Raw genomic sequence first — 13,776 nt, forward strand, 5'->3', positions numbered from 1 at the left:
AATGTTTTAATCAAAAAATGTAAAAAAAATTCAAAATAAATTCAATAATGGGATTATAAAGGCATTTAAACTGAGTAATAAGGCTTTTCTAGGCTTGAGTGACTATAAATGAACTTTTCTTGACAATGGATGGCTTTTGCTCCATGTTTCTAGAGGTAAACATTCAATTACAATATGTTTTAATCAAAAAATGTAAAAAAAATTCAAAATAAATTCAATAATGGGATTATAAAGGCATTTAAACCGAGTAATAAGGCTTTTCTAGGCTTGAGTGACTATAAATGAACTTTTCTTGACAATCGATGGCTTTCGCTCCACGTTTCCCGAGGCAAACAATCAATTACAATCTGTTTTAATCAAAAAATGTAAAAACAATTCAAAATAAATTCAATAATGGGATTATAAAGGCATTTAAACCGAGTAATAAGGCTTTTCTAGGCATGAGTGACTATAAATGAACTTTTCTTGACAATGGATGGCTTTCACTCCAAGTTTCCCGAGGTAAACAATCTATTACAATCTGTTTTAATAAAAAAATGTAAAAAAAATTCAAAAGAAATTCAATTATGGGGTTATAAAGGCATTTAAACCGAGTAATAAGGCTTTTCTAGGCATGAGTGACTATAAATGATTTTTTCTTCACAATGGATGGCTTTTGCTCCATGTTTCCCGAGGTAAACAATCAATTACAATCTGTTTTAATAAAAAAATGTAAAAAAAATTTAAAATAAATTCAATTATGGGGTTATAAAGGCATTTAAACCGAGTAATAAGGCTTTTCTAGGCATGAGTGACTATAAATGATCTTTTCTTGACAATGGATGGCTTTCGCTCCACGTTTCCCGTGGCGAACAATCAATTACAATCTGTTTTAATCAAAAAATGTAAAAAAAATTCAAAATAAATTCAATAATGAGATTATAAAGGCATTTAAATTGAGTAATAAGGCTTTTCTAGGCTTGAGTGACTATAAATGAACTTTTCTTGACAATGGATGGCTTTTGCTCCATGTTTCTAGAGGTAAACATTCAATTACAATATGTTTTAATCAAAAAATGTAAAAAAAATTCAAAATAAATTCAATAATGGGATTATAAAGGCATTTAAACCGAGTAATAAGGCTTTTCTAGGCATGAGTGACTATAAATGAACTTTGCTTGACAATGGATGGCTTTCGCTCCACGTTTCCTGAGGCAAACAATCAATTACAATCTGTTTTAATCAAAAAATGTAAAAACAAGTCAAAATAAATTCAATAATGGGATTATAAGGGCATTTAAACCGAGTAATAAGGCTTTTCTAGGCTTGAGGGACTATAAATGAACTTTTCTTGACAATGGATGGCTTTTGCTCCATGTTTCCCGAGGTAAACAATCTAATACAATCTGTTTTAATAAAAAAATGTAAAAAAAACTCAAAATAAATTCAATTATGGGGTTATAAAGGCATTTAAACCGAGTAATAAGGCTTTTCTAGGCATGGGTGACTATAAATGATCTTTTGTTGACAATGGATGGCTTTCGCTCCACGTTTCCCGAGGCAAACAATCAATTACAAGCTGTTTTAATCAAAAAATGTAAAAAAAAATTCAAAATAAATTCAATAATGGGATTATAAAGGCATTTAAACCGAGTAATAAGGCTTTTCTAGGCATGAGTGACTATAAATGAACTTTTCTCGACAATGGATGGCATTCGCTCCATGTTTCCCGAGGCAAACAATCAATTACAATCTGTTTTAACCAAAAAATGTAAAAACAATTCAAAATAAATTCAATAAGGGGATTATAAAGGCATTTAAACCGAGTAATAAGGCTTTTCTAGGCTTGATTGACTATAAATGAACTTTTCTTGACAATGTATGGCTTTTGCTCCACGTTTCTAGAGGTAAACAATCTATTACAATATGTTTTAATCAAAAAATGTAAAAACAATTCAAAATAAATTCAATAATGGGATTATAAAGGCATTTAAACCGAGTAATAAGGCTTTTCTAGGCTTGATTGACTATAAATGAACTTTTCTTGACAATGGATGGCTTTTGCTCCATGTTTCTAGAGGTAAACAATCTATTACAATATGTTTTAATCAAAAAATGTAAAAAAAATTCAAAATAAATTCAATAATGGGATTATAAAGGCATTTAAACCGAGTAATAAGGCTTTTCTAGGCATGAATGGCTATAAATGAACTTTTCTTGACAATGGATGGCTTTCGCTCCACGTTTCCCGAGGCAAACAATCAATTACAATCTGTTTTAATCAAAAAATGTAAAAACATTCAAAATAAATTCAATAATGGGATTATAAAGGCATTTAAACTGAGTAATAACGCTTTTCTAGGCATGAGTGACTATAAATGAACTTTTCATGACAATGGATGGCTTTCGCTCCACGTTTCCCGAGGCAAACAATCAGTTACAATCTGTTTTAATCAAAAAATGTAAAAACAATTCAAAATAAATTCAATAATGGGATTATAAAGGCATTTAAACCGAGTAATAAGGCTTTTCTAGGCTTGAGTGACTATAAATGAACTTTTCTTGACAATGGATGGCTTTTGCTCCATGTTTCTAGAGGTAAACAATCTATTACAATATGTTTTAATCAAAAAATGTAAAAAAAATTCAAAATAAATTCAATAATGGGATTATAAAGGCATTTAAACCGAGTAATAAGGCTTTTCTAGGCATGAATGACTATAAATGAACTTTTCTTGACAATGGATGGCTTTCGCTCCACGTTTCCTGAGGCAAACAATCAATTACAATCTGTTTTAATCAAAAAATGTAAAAACAATTCAAAATAAATTCAATAATGGGATTATAAAGGCATTTAAACCGAGTAATAAGGCTTTTCTAGGCATGAGTGACTATAAATGAACTTTTGTTGACAATGGATGGCTTTCGCTCCACGATTCCCGAGGCAAACAATCAATTACAAGCTGTTTTAATCAAAAAATGTAAAAAAAATTCAAAATAAATTCAATAATGGGATTATAAAGGCATTTAAACCGAGTAATAAGGCTTTTCTAGGCATGAGTGACTATAAATGAACTTTTGTTGACAATGGATGGCTTTCGCTCCACGATTCCCGAGGCAAACAATCAATTACAAGCTGTTTTAATCAAAAAATGTAAAAAAAATTCAAAATAAATTCAATAATGGGATTATAAAGGCATTTAAACCGAGTAATAAAGCTTTTCTAGGCATGAGTGACTATAAATGAACTTTTCTTGACAATGGATGGCATTCGCTCCATGTTTCCCGAGGCAAACAATCAATTACAATCTGTTTTAATCAAAAAATGTAAAAATAATTCAAAATAAATTCAATAATGGGATTATAAAGGCATTTAAACCGAGTAATAAGGCTTTTCTAGGCTTGAGTGACTATAAATGAACTTTTCTTGACATTGGATGGCTTTTGCTCCATGTTTCCCGAGGTAAACAATCAATTACAATCTGTTTTAATAAAAAAATGTGAAAACAATTCAAAATAAATTCAATAATGGGATTATAAAGGCATTTAAACCAAGTAATAAGGCTTTTCTAGGCTCGAGTCACTATAAATGAACTTTTCTTGACAATGGATGGCTTTTGCTCCATGTTTCTAGAGGTAAACAATCAATTACAATCTGTTTTAATAAAAAAATGTAAAAAAAATTCAAAATAAATTCAATTATGGGGTTATAAAGGCATTTAAACCGAGTAATAAGGCTTTTCTAGGCATGAGTGACTATAAATGATCTTTTCTTGACAATGGATGGCTTTCGCTCCACGTTTCCCGTGCCAAACAATCAATTACAATCTGTTTTAATCAAAAAATGTAAAAAACATTCAAAATAAATTCAATAATGGGATTATAAAGGCATTTAAATTGAGTAATAAGGCTTTTATAGGCTTGAGTGACTATAAATGAACTTTTCTTAACAATGGATGGCTTTTGCTCCATGTTTCTAGAGGTAAACATTCAATTACAATATGTTTTAATCAAAAAATGTAAAAAAAATTCAAAATAAATTCAATAATGGGATTATAAAGGCATTTAAACCGAGTAATAAGGCTTTTCTAGGCATGAGTGACTATAAATGAACTTTTCTTGACAATGGATGGCTTTCGCTCCACGTTTCCCGAGGCAAACAATCAATTACAATCTGTTTTAATCAAAAAATGTAAAAACAATTCAAAATAAATTAAATAATGGGATTATAAAGGCATTTAAACCGAGTAATAAGGCTTTTCTAGGCTTGAGTGACTATAAATGAACTTTTCTTGACAATGGATGGCTTTTGCCCCATGTTTCCCGAGGTAAACAATCTATTACAATCTGTTTTAACAAAAAAATGTAAAAAAATTTCAAAATAAATTCAATTATGGGGTTATAAAGGCATTTAAACCGAGTAATAAGGCTTTTCTAGGCATGAGTGACTATAAATGATCTTTTCTTGTCAATGGATGGCTTTCGCTCCACGTTTCCCGAGGCAAACAATCAATTACAATATGTTTTAATCAAAAAATGTAAAAAAAAATCAAAATAAATTCAATTATGGGGTTATAAAGGCATTTAAACCGAGTAATAAGGCTTTTCTAGGCATGAGTGACTATAAATGATCTTTTGTTGACAATGGATGGCTTTCGATCCACGTTTCCCGAGGCAAACAATCAATTACAAGCTGTTTTAATCAAAAAATGTAAAAAAAAATTCAAAATAAATTCAATAATGGGATTATAAAGGCATTTAAACCGAGTAATAAGGCTTTTCTAGGCATGAGTGACTATAAATGAACTTTTCTTGACAATGGATGGCATTCGCTCCATGTTTCCCGAGGCTAACAATCAATTACAATCTGTTTTAACCAAAAAATGTAAAAACAATTCAAAATAAATTCAATAATGGGATTATAAAGGCATTTAAACCGAGTAATAAGGCTTTTCTAGGCTTGATTGACTATAAATGAACTTTTCTTGACAATGGATGGCTTTTGCTCCATGTTTCTAGAGGTAAACAATCTATTACAATATGTTTTAATCAAAAAATGTAAAAAAAATTCAAAATAAATTCAATAATGGGATTATAAAGGCATTTAAACCGAGTAATAAGGCTTTTCTAGGCATGAGTGACTATAAATGAACTTTTCTTGACAATGGATGGCTTTCGCTCCACGTTTCCCGGGGCAAACAATCAATTACAATCTGTTTTAATCAAAAAATGTAAAAACAATTCAAAATAAATTCAATAATGGGATTATAAAGGCATTTAAACAGAGTAATAAGGCTATTCTAGGCATGAGTGACTATAAATGAACTTTTCTTGACAATGGATGGCTTTCGCTCCACGTTTCCCAAGGCAAACAATCAATTACAATCTGTTTTAATCAAAAAATGTAAAAACAATTCAAAATAAATTCAATAATGAGATTATAAAGGCATTTAAACCGAGTAATAAGGCTTTTCTAGGCTTGAGTGACTATAAATGAACTTTTCTTGACAATGGATGGCTTTCACTCCAAGTTTCCCGAGGTAAACAATCAATTACAATCTGTTTTAATCAAAAAATGTAAAAAAAATTCAAAATAAACTCAATAATGGGATTATAAAGGCATTTAAACCGAGTAATAAGGCTTTTCTAGGCATGAGTGACTATAAATGATCTTTTCTCGACAATGGATGGCATTCGCTCCATGTTTCCCGAGGCAAACAATCAATTACAATCTGTTTTAACCAAAAAATGTAAAAAAAAATTCAAAATAAATTCAATAATGGGATTATAAAGGCATTTAAACTGAGTAATAAGGCTTTTCTAGGCTTGAGTGACTATAAATGAACTTTTCTTGACAATGGATGGCTTTTGCTCCATGTTTCTAGAGGTAAACATTCAATTACAATATGTTTTAATCAAAAAATGTAAAAAAAATTCAAAATAAATTCAATAATGGGATTATAAAAGCATTTAAACCGAGTAATAAGGCTTTTCTAGGCATGAGTGACTATAAATGAACTTTTCTTGACAATGGATGGCTTTCGCTCCACGTTTCCCGAGGCAAACAATCAATTACAATCTGTTTTAATCAAAAAATGTAAAAACAATTCAAAATAAATTCAATAATGGGATTATAAAGGCATTTAAACCGAGTAATAAAGCTTTTCTAGGCTTGAGTGACTATAAATGAACTTTTCTTGACAATGGATGGCTTTTGCTCCATGTTTCTAGAGGTAAACATTCAATTACAATATGTTTTAATCAAAAAATGTAAAAAAAATTCAAAATAAATTCAATAATGGGATTATAAAGGCATTTAAACCGAGTAATAAGGCTTTTCTAGGCATGAGTGACTATAAATGATCTTTTCTTGTCAATGGATGGCTTTCGCTCCACGTTTCCCGAGGCAAACAATCAATTACAATATGTTTTAATCAAAAAATGTAAAAAAAAATCAAAATAAATTCAATTATGGGGTTATAAAGGCATTTAAACCTAGTAATAAGGCTTTTCTAGGCATGAGTGACTATAAATGATCTTTTCTTGTCAATGGATGGCTTTCGCTCCACGTTTCCCGAGGCAAACAATCAATTACAATATGTTTTAATCAAAAAATGTAAAAAAAAATCAAAATAAATTCAATTATGGGGTTATAAAGGCATTTAAATCGAGTAATAAGGCTTTTCTAGGCATGAGTGACTATAAATGATCTTTTGTTGACAATGGATGGCTTTCGCTCCACGTTTCCCGAGGCAAACAATCAATTACAAGCTGTTTTAACCAAAAAATGTAAAAACAATTCAAAATAAATTCAATAATGGGATTATAAAGGCATTTAAACCGAGTAATAAGGCTTTTCTAGGCTTGAGTGACTATAAATGAACTTTTCTTGACAATGGATGGCTTTTGCTCCATGTTTCCCGAGGTAAACAATCTATTACAATCTGTTTTAATAAAAAAATGTAAAAAAAATTCAAAATAAATTCAATTATGGGGTTATAAAGGCATTTAAACCGAGTAATAAGGCTTTTCTAGGCATGAGTGACTATAAATGATCTTTTCTTGTCAATGGATGGCTTTCGCTCCACGTTTTCAGAGGCAAACAATCAATTACAATATGTTTTAATCAAAAAATGTAAAAAAAAATCAAAATAAATTCAATTATGGGGTTATAAAGGCATTTAAACCGAGTAATAAGGCTTTTTAGGCATGAGTGACTATAAATGATCTTTTGTTGACAATGGATGGCTTTCGCTCCACGTTTCCCGAGGCAAATAATCAATTACAAGCTGTTTTAATCAAAAAATTTAAAAAAAAGTTCAAAATAAATTCAATAATGGGATTATAAAGGCATTTAAACCGAGTAAAAAGGCTTTTCTAGGCATGAGTGACTATAAATGAACTTTTCTCGACAATGGATGGCATTCACTCCATGTTTCCCGAGGCAAACAATCAATTACAATCTGTTTTAACCAAAAAATGTAAAAACAATTCAAAATAAATTCAATAATGGGATTATAAAGGCATTTAAACCGAGTAATAAGGCTTTTCTAGGCTTGATTGACTATAAATGAACTTTTCTTGACAATGGATGGCTTTTGCTCCATGTTTCTAGAGGTAAACAATCGATTACAATATGTTTTAATCAAAAAATGTAAAAAAAATTCAAAATAAATTCAATAATGGGATTATAAAGGCATTTAAACCGAGTAATAAGGCTTTTCTAGGCATGAGTGACTATAAATGATCTTTTCTTGACAATGGATGGCTTTCGCTCCACGTTTCCCGTGGCAAACAATCAATTACAATCTGTTTTAATCAAAAAATGTAAAAAAAATTCAAAATAAATTCAATAATGGGATTATAAAGACATTTAAACTGAGTAATAAGGCTTTTCTAGGCTTGAGTGACTATAAAGGAACTTTTCTTGACAATGGATGGCTTTTGCTTCATGTTTCTAGAGGTAAACATTCAATTACAATATGTTTTATTCAAAAAATGTAAAAAAAATTCAAAATAAATTCAATAATGGGATTATAAAGGCATTTAAACCGAGTAATAAGGCTTTTCTAGGCATGAGTGACTATAAATGAACTTTTCTTGACAATGGATGGCTTTCGCTCCATGTTTCCCGAGGCAAACAATCAATTACAATCTGTTTTAATCAAAAAATGTAAAAACAATTCAAAATAAATTCAATAATGGGATTATAAAGGCATTTAAACCGAGTAATAAGGATTTTCTAGGCTTGATTGACTATAAATGAACTTTTCTTGACAATGGATGGCTTTTGCTTCATGTTTCTAGAGGTAAACAATCTATTACAATATGTTTTAATCAAAAAATGTAAAAAAAATTCAAAATAAATTCAATAATGGGATTATAAAGGCATTTAAACCGAGTAATAAGGCTTTTCTAGGCATGAGTGACTATAAATGAACTTTTCTTGACAATGGATGGCTTTCGCTCCACGTTTCCCGAGGCAAACAATCAATTACAATCTGTTTTAATCAAAAAATGTAAAAACAATTCAAAATAAATTAAATAATGGGATTATAAAGGCATTTAAACCGAGTAATAAGGCTTTTCTAGGCTTGAGTGACTATAAATGAACTTTTCTTGACAATGGATGGCTTTTGCCCCATGTTTCCCGAGGTAAACAATCTATTACAATCTGTTTTAACAAAAAAATGTAAAAAAATTTCAAAATAAATTCAATTATGGGGTTATAAAGGCATTTAAACCGAGTAATAAGGCTTTTCTAGGCATGAGTGACTATAAATGATCTTTTCTTGTCAATGGATGGCTTTCGCTCCACGTTTCCCGAGGCAAACAATCAATTACAATATGTTTTAATCAAAAAATGTAAAAAAAAATCAAAATAAATTCAATTATGGGGTTATAAAGGCATTTAAACCGAGTAATAAGGCTTTTCTAGGCATGAGTGACTATAAATGATCTTTTGTTGACAATGGATGGCTTTCGATCCACGTTTCCCGAGGCAAACAATCAATTACAAGCTGTTTTAATCAAAAAATGTAAAAAAAAATTCAAAATAAATTCAATAATGGGATTATAAAGGCATTTAAACCGAGTAATAAGGCTTTTCTAGGCATGAGTGACTATAAATGAACTTTTCTTGACAATGGATGGCATTCGCTCCATGTTTCCCGAGGCTAACAATCAATTACAATCTGTTTTAACCAAAAAATGTAAAAACAATTCAAAATAAATTCAATAATGGGATTATAAAGGCATTTAAACCGAGTAATAAGGCTTTTCTAGGCTTGATTGACTATAAATGAACTTTTCTTGACAATGGATGGCTTTTGCTCCATGTTTCTAGAGGTAAACAATCTATTACAATATGTTTTAATCAAAAAATGTAAAAAAAATTCAAAATAAATTCAATAATGGGATTATAAAGGCATTTAAACCGAGTAATAAGGCTTTTCTAGGCATGAGTGACTATAAATGAACTTTTCTTGACAATGGATGGCTTTCGCTCCACGTTTCCCGAGGCAAACAATCAATTACAATCTGTTTTAATCAAAAAATGTAAAAACAATTCAAAATAAATTCAATAATGGGATTATAAAGGCATTTAAACAGAGTAATAAGGCTATTCTAGGCATGAGTGACTATAAATGAACTTTTCTTGACAATGGATGGCTTTCGCTCCACGTTTCCCAAGGCAAACAATCAATTACAATCTGTTTTAATCAAAAAATGTAAAAACAATTCAAAATAAATTCAATAATGAGATTATAAAGGCATTTAAACCGAGTAATAAGGCTTTTCTAGGCTTGAGTGACTATAAATGAACTTTTCTTGACAATGGATGGCTTTCACTCCAAGTTTCCCGAGGTAAACAATCAATTACAATCTGTTTTAATCAAAAAATGTAAAAAAAATTCAAAATAAACTCAATAATGGGATTATAAAGGCATTTAAACCGAGTAATAAGGCTTTTCTAGGCATGAGTGACTATAAATGATCTTTTCTCGACAATGGATGGCATTCGCTCCATGTTTCCCGAGGCAAACAATCAATTACAATCTGTTTTAACCAAAAAATGTAAAAAAAAATTCAAAATAAATTCAATAATGGGATTATAAAGGCATTTAAACTGAGTAATAAGGCTTTTCTAGGCTTGAGTGACTATAAATGAACTTTTCTTGACAATGGATGGCTTTTGCTCCATGTTTCTAGAGGTAAACATTCAATTACAATATGTTTTAATCAAAAAATGTAAAAAAAATTCAAAATAAATTCAATAATGGGATTATAAAAGCATTTAAACCGAGTAATAAGGCTTTTCTAGGCATGAGTGACTATAAATGAACTTTTCTTGACAATGGATGGCTTTCGCTCCACGTTTCCCGAGGCAAACAATCAATTACAATCTGTTTTAATCAAAAAATGTAAAAACAATTCAAAATAAATTCAATAATGGGATTATAAAGGCATTTAAACCGAGTAATAAAGCTTTTCTAGGCTTGAGTGACTATAAATGAACTTTTCTTGACAATGGATGGCTTTTGCTCCATGTTTCTAGAGGTAAACATTCAATTACAATATGTTTTAATCAAAAAATGTAAAAAAAATTCAAAATAAATTCAATAATGGGATTATAAAGGCATTTAAACCGAGTAATAAGGCTTTTCTAGGCATGAGTGACTATAAATGATCTTTTCTTGTCAATGGATGGCTTTCGCTCCACGTTTCCCGAGGCAAACAATCAATTACAATATGTTTTAATCAAAAAATGTAAAAAAAAATCAAAATAAATTCAATTATGGGGTTATAAAGGCATTTAAACCTAGTAATAAGGCTTTTCTAGGCATGAGTGACTATAAATGATCTTTTCTTGTCAATGGATGGCTTTCGCTCCACGTTTCCCGAGGCAAACAATCAATTACAATATGTTTTAATCAAAAAATGTAAAAAAAAATCAAAATAAATTCAATTATGGGGTTATAAAGGCATTTAAATCGAGTAATAAGGCTTTTCTAGGCATGAGTGACTATAAATGATCTTTTGTTGACAATGGATGGCTTTCGCTCCACGTTTCCCGAGGCAAACAATCAATTACAAGCTGTTTTAACCAAAAAATGTAAAAACAATTCAAAATAAATTCAATAATGGGATTATAAAGGCATTTAAACCGAGTAATAAGGCTTTTCTAGGCTTGAGTGACTATAAATGAACTTTTCTTGACAATGGATGGCTTTTGCTCCATGTTTCCCGAGGTAAACAATCTATTACAATCTGTTTTAATAAAAAAATGTAAAAAAAATTCAAAATAAATTCAATTATGGGGTTATAAAGGCATTTAAACCGAGTAATAAGGCTTTTCTAGGCATGAGTGACTATAAATGATCTTTTCTTGTCAATGGATGGCTTTCGCTCCACGTTTTCAGAGGCAAACAATCAATTACAATATGTTTTAATCAAAAAATGTAAAAAAAAATCAAAATAAATTCAATTATGGGGTTATAAAGGCATTTAAACCGAGTAATAAGGCTTTTTAGGCATGAGTGACTATAAATGATCTTTTGTTGACAATGGATGGCTTTCGCTCCACGTTTCCCGAGGCAAATAATCAATTACAAGCTGTTTTAATCAAAAAATTTAAAAAAAAGTTCAAAATAAATTCAATAATGGGATTATAAAGGCATTTAAACCGAGTAAAAAGGCTTTTCTAGGCATGAGTGACTATAAATGAACTTTTCTCGACAATGGATGGCATTCACTCCATGTTTCCCGAGGCAAACAATCAATTACAATCTGTTTTAACCAAAAAATGTAAAAACAATTCAAAATAAATTCAATAATGGGATTATAAAGGCATTTAAACCGAGTAATAAGGCTTTTCTAGGCTTGATTGACTATAAATGAACTTTTCTTGACAATGGATGGCTTTTGCTCCATGTTTCTAGAGGTAAACAATCGATTACAATATGTTTTAATCAAAAAATGTAAAAAAAATTCAAAATAAATTCAATAATGGGATTATAAAGGCATTTAAACCGAGTAATAAGGCTTTTCTAGGCATGAGTGACTATAAATGATCTTTTCTTGACAATGGATGGCTTTCGCTCCACGTTTCCCGTGGCAAACAATCAATTACAATCTGTTTTAATCAAAAAATGTAAAAAAAATTCAAAATAAATTCAATAATGGGATTATAAAGACATTTAAACTGAGTAATAAGGCTTTTCTAGGCTTGAGTGACTATAAAGGAACTTTTCTTGACAATGGATGGCTTTTGCTTCATGTTTCTAGAGGTAAACATTCAATTACAATATGTTTTATTCAAAAAATGTAAAAAAAATTCAAAATAAATTCAATAATGGGATTATAAAGGCATTTAAACCGAGTAATAAGGCTTTTCTAGGCATGAGTGACTATAAATGAACTTTTCTTGACAATGGATGGCTTTCGCTCCATGTTTCCCGAGGCAAACAATCAATTACAATCTGTTTTAATCAAAAAATGTAAAAACAATTCAAAATAAATTCAATAATGGGATTATAAAGGCATTTAAACCGAGTAATAAGGATTTTCTAGGCTTGATTGACTATAAATGAACTTTTCTTGACAATGGATGGCTTTTGCTTCATGTTTCTAGAGGTAAACAATCTATTACAATATGTTTTAATCAAAAAATGTAAAAAAAATTCAAAATAAATTCAATAATGGGATTATAAAGGCATTTAAACCGAGTAATAAGGCTTTTCTATGCATGAGTGACTATAAATGATCTTTTCTTGACAATGGATGGCTTTCGCTCCACGTTTCTCGAGGCAAACAATCAATTACAATCTGTTTTAATCAAAAAATGTAAAAACAATTCAAAATAAATTCAATAATGGGATTATAAAGGCATTTAAACCGAGTAATAAGGCTTTTCTAGGCTTGAGTGACTATAAATGAACTTTTGTTGACAATGGATGGCTTTTGCTCCATGTTTCCCGAGGTAAACAATCTATTACAATCTGTTTTAATAAAAAAATGTAAAAAAAATTCAAAATAAATTCAATTATGGGGTTATAAAGGCATTTAAACCGAGTAATAAGGCTTTTCTAGGCATGAGTGACTATAAATGATCTTTTCTTGTCAATGGATGGCTTTCGCTCCACGTTTCCCGAGGCAAACAATCAATTACAATATGTTTTAATCAAAAAATGTAAAAAAAAATCAAAATAAATTCAATTATGGGGTTATAAAGGCATTTAAACCGAGTAATAAGGCTTTTCTAGGCATGAGTGACTATAAATGATCTTTTCTTGACAATGGATGGCTTTCGCTCCACGTTTCCCGTGGCAAACAATCAATTACAATCTGTTTTAATCAAAAAATGTAAAAAAAATTCAAAATAAATTCAATAATGGGATTATAAAGGCATTTAAACAGAGTAATAAGGCTTTTCTAGGCTTGAGTGACTATAAATGAACTTTTCTTGACAATGGATGGCTTTTGCTCCATGTTTCTAGAGGTAAACATTCAATTACAATATGTTTTAATCAAAAAATGTAAAAAAAATTCAAAATAAATTCAATAATGGGATTATAAAGGCATTTAAACCGAGTAATAAGGCTTTTCTAGGCATGAGTGACTATAAATGAACTTTTCTTGACAATGGATGGCTTTCGCTCCACGTTTCTCGAGGGAAACAATCAATTACAATCTGTTTTAATCAAAAAATGTAAAAACAATTCAAAATAAATTCAATAATGGGATTGTAAAGGCATTTAAACCGAGTAATAAGGCTTTTCTAGGCTTGAGTGACTA

Source organism: Theobroma cacao, chromosome 6 (genome assembly GCF_053813885.1).
Source record: "Theobroma cacao isolate CCN51 chromosome 6, ASM5381388v1, whole genome shotgun sequence".
NCBI classification, from domain to species: Eukaryota; Viridiplantae; Streptophyta; class Magnoliopsida; order Malvales; family Malvaceae; genus Theobroma; species Theobroma cacao.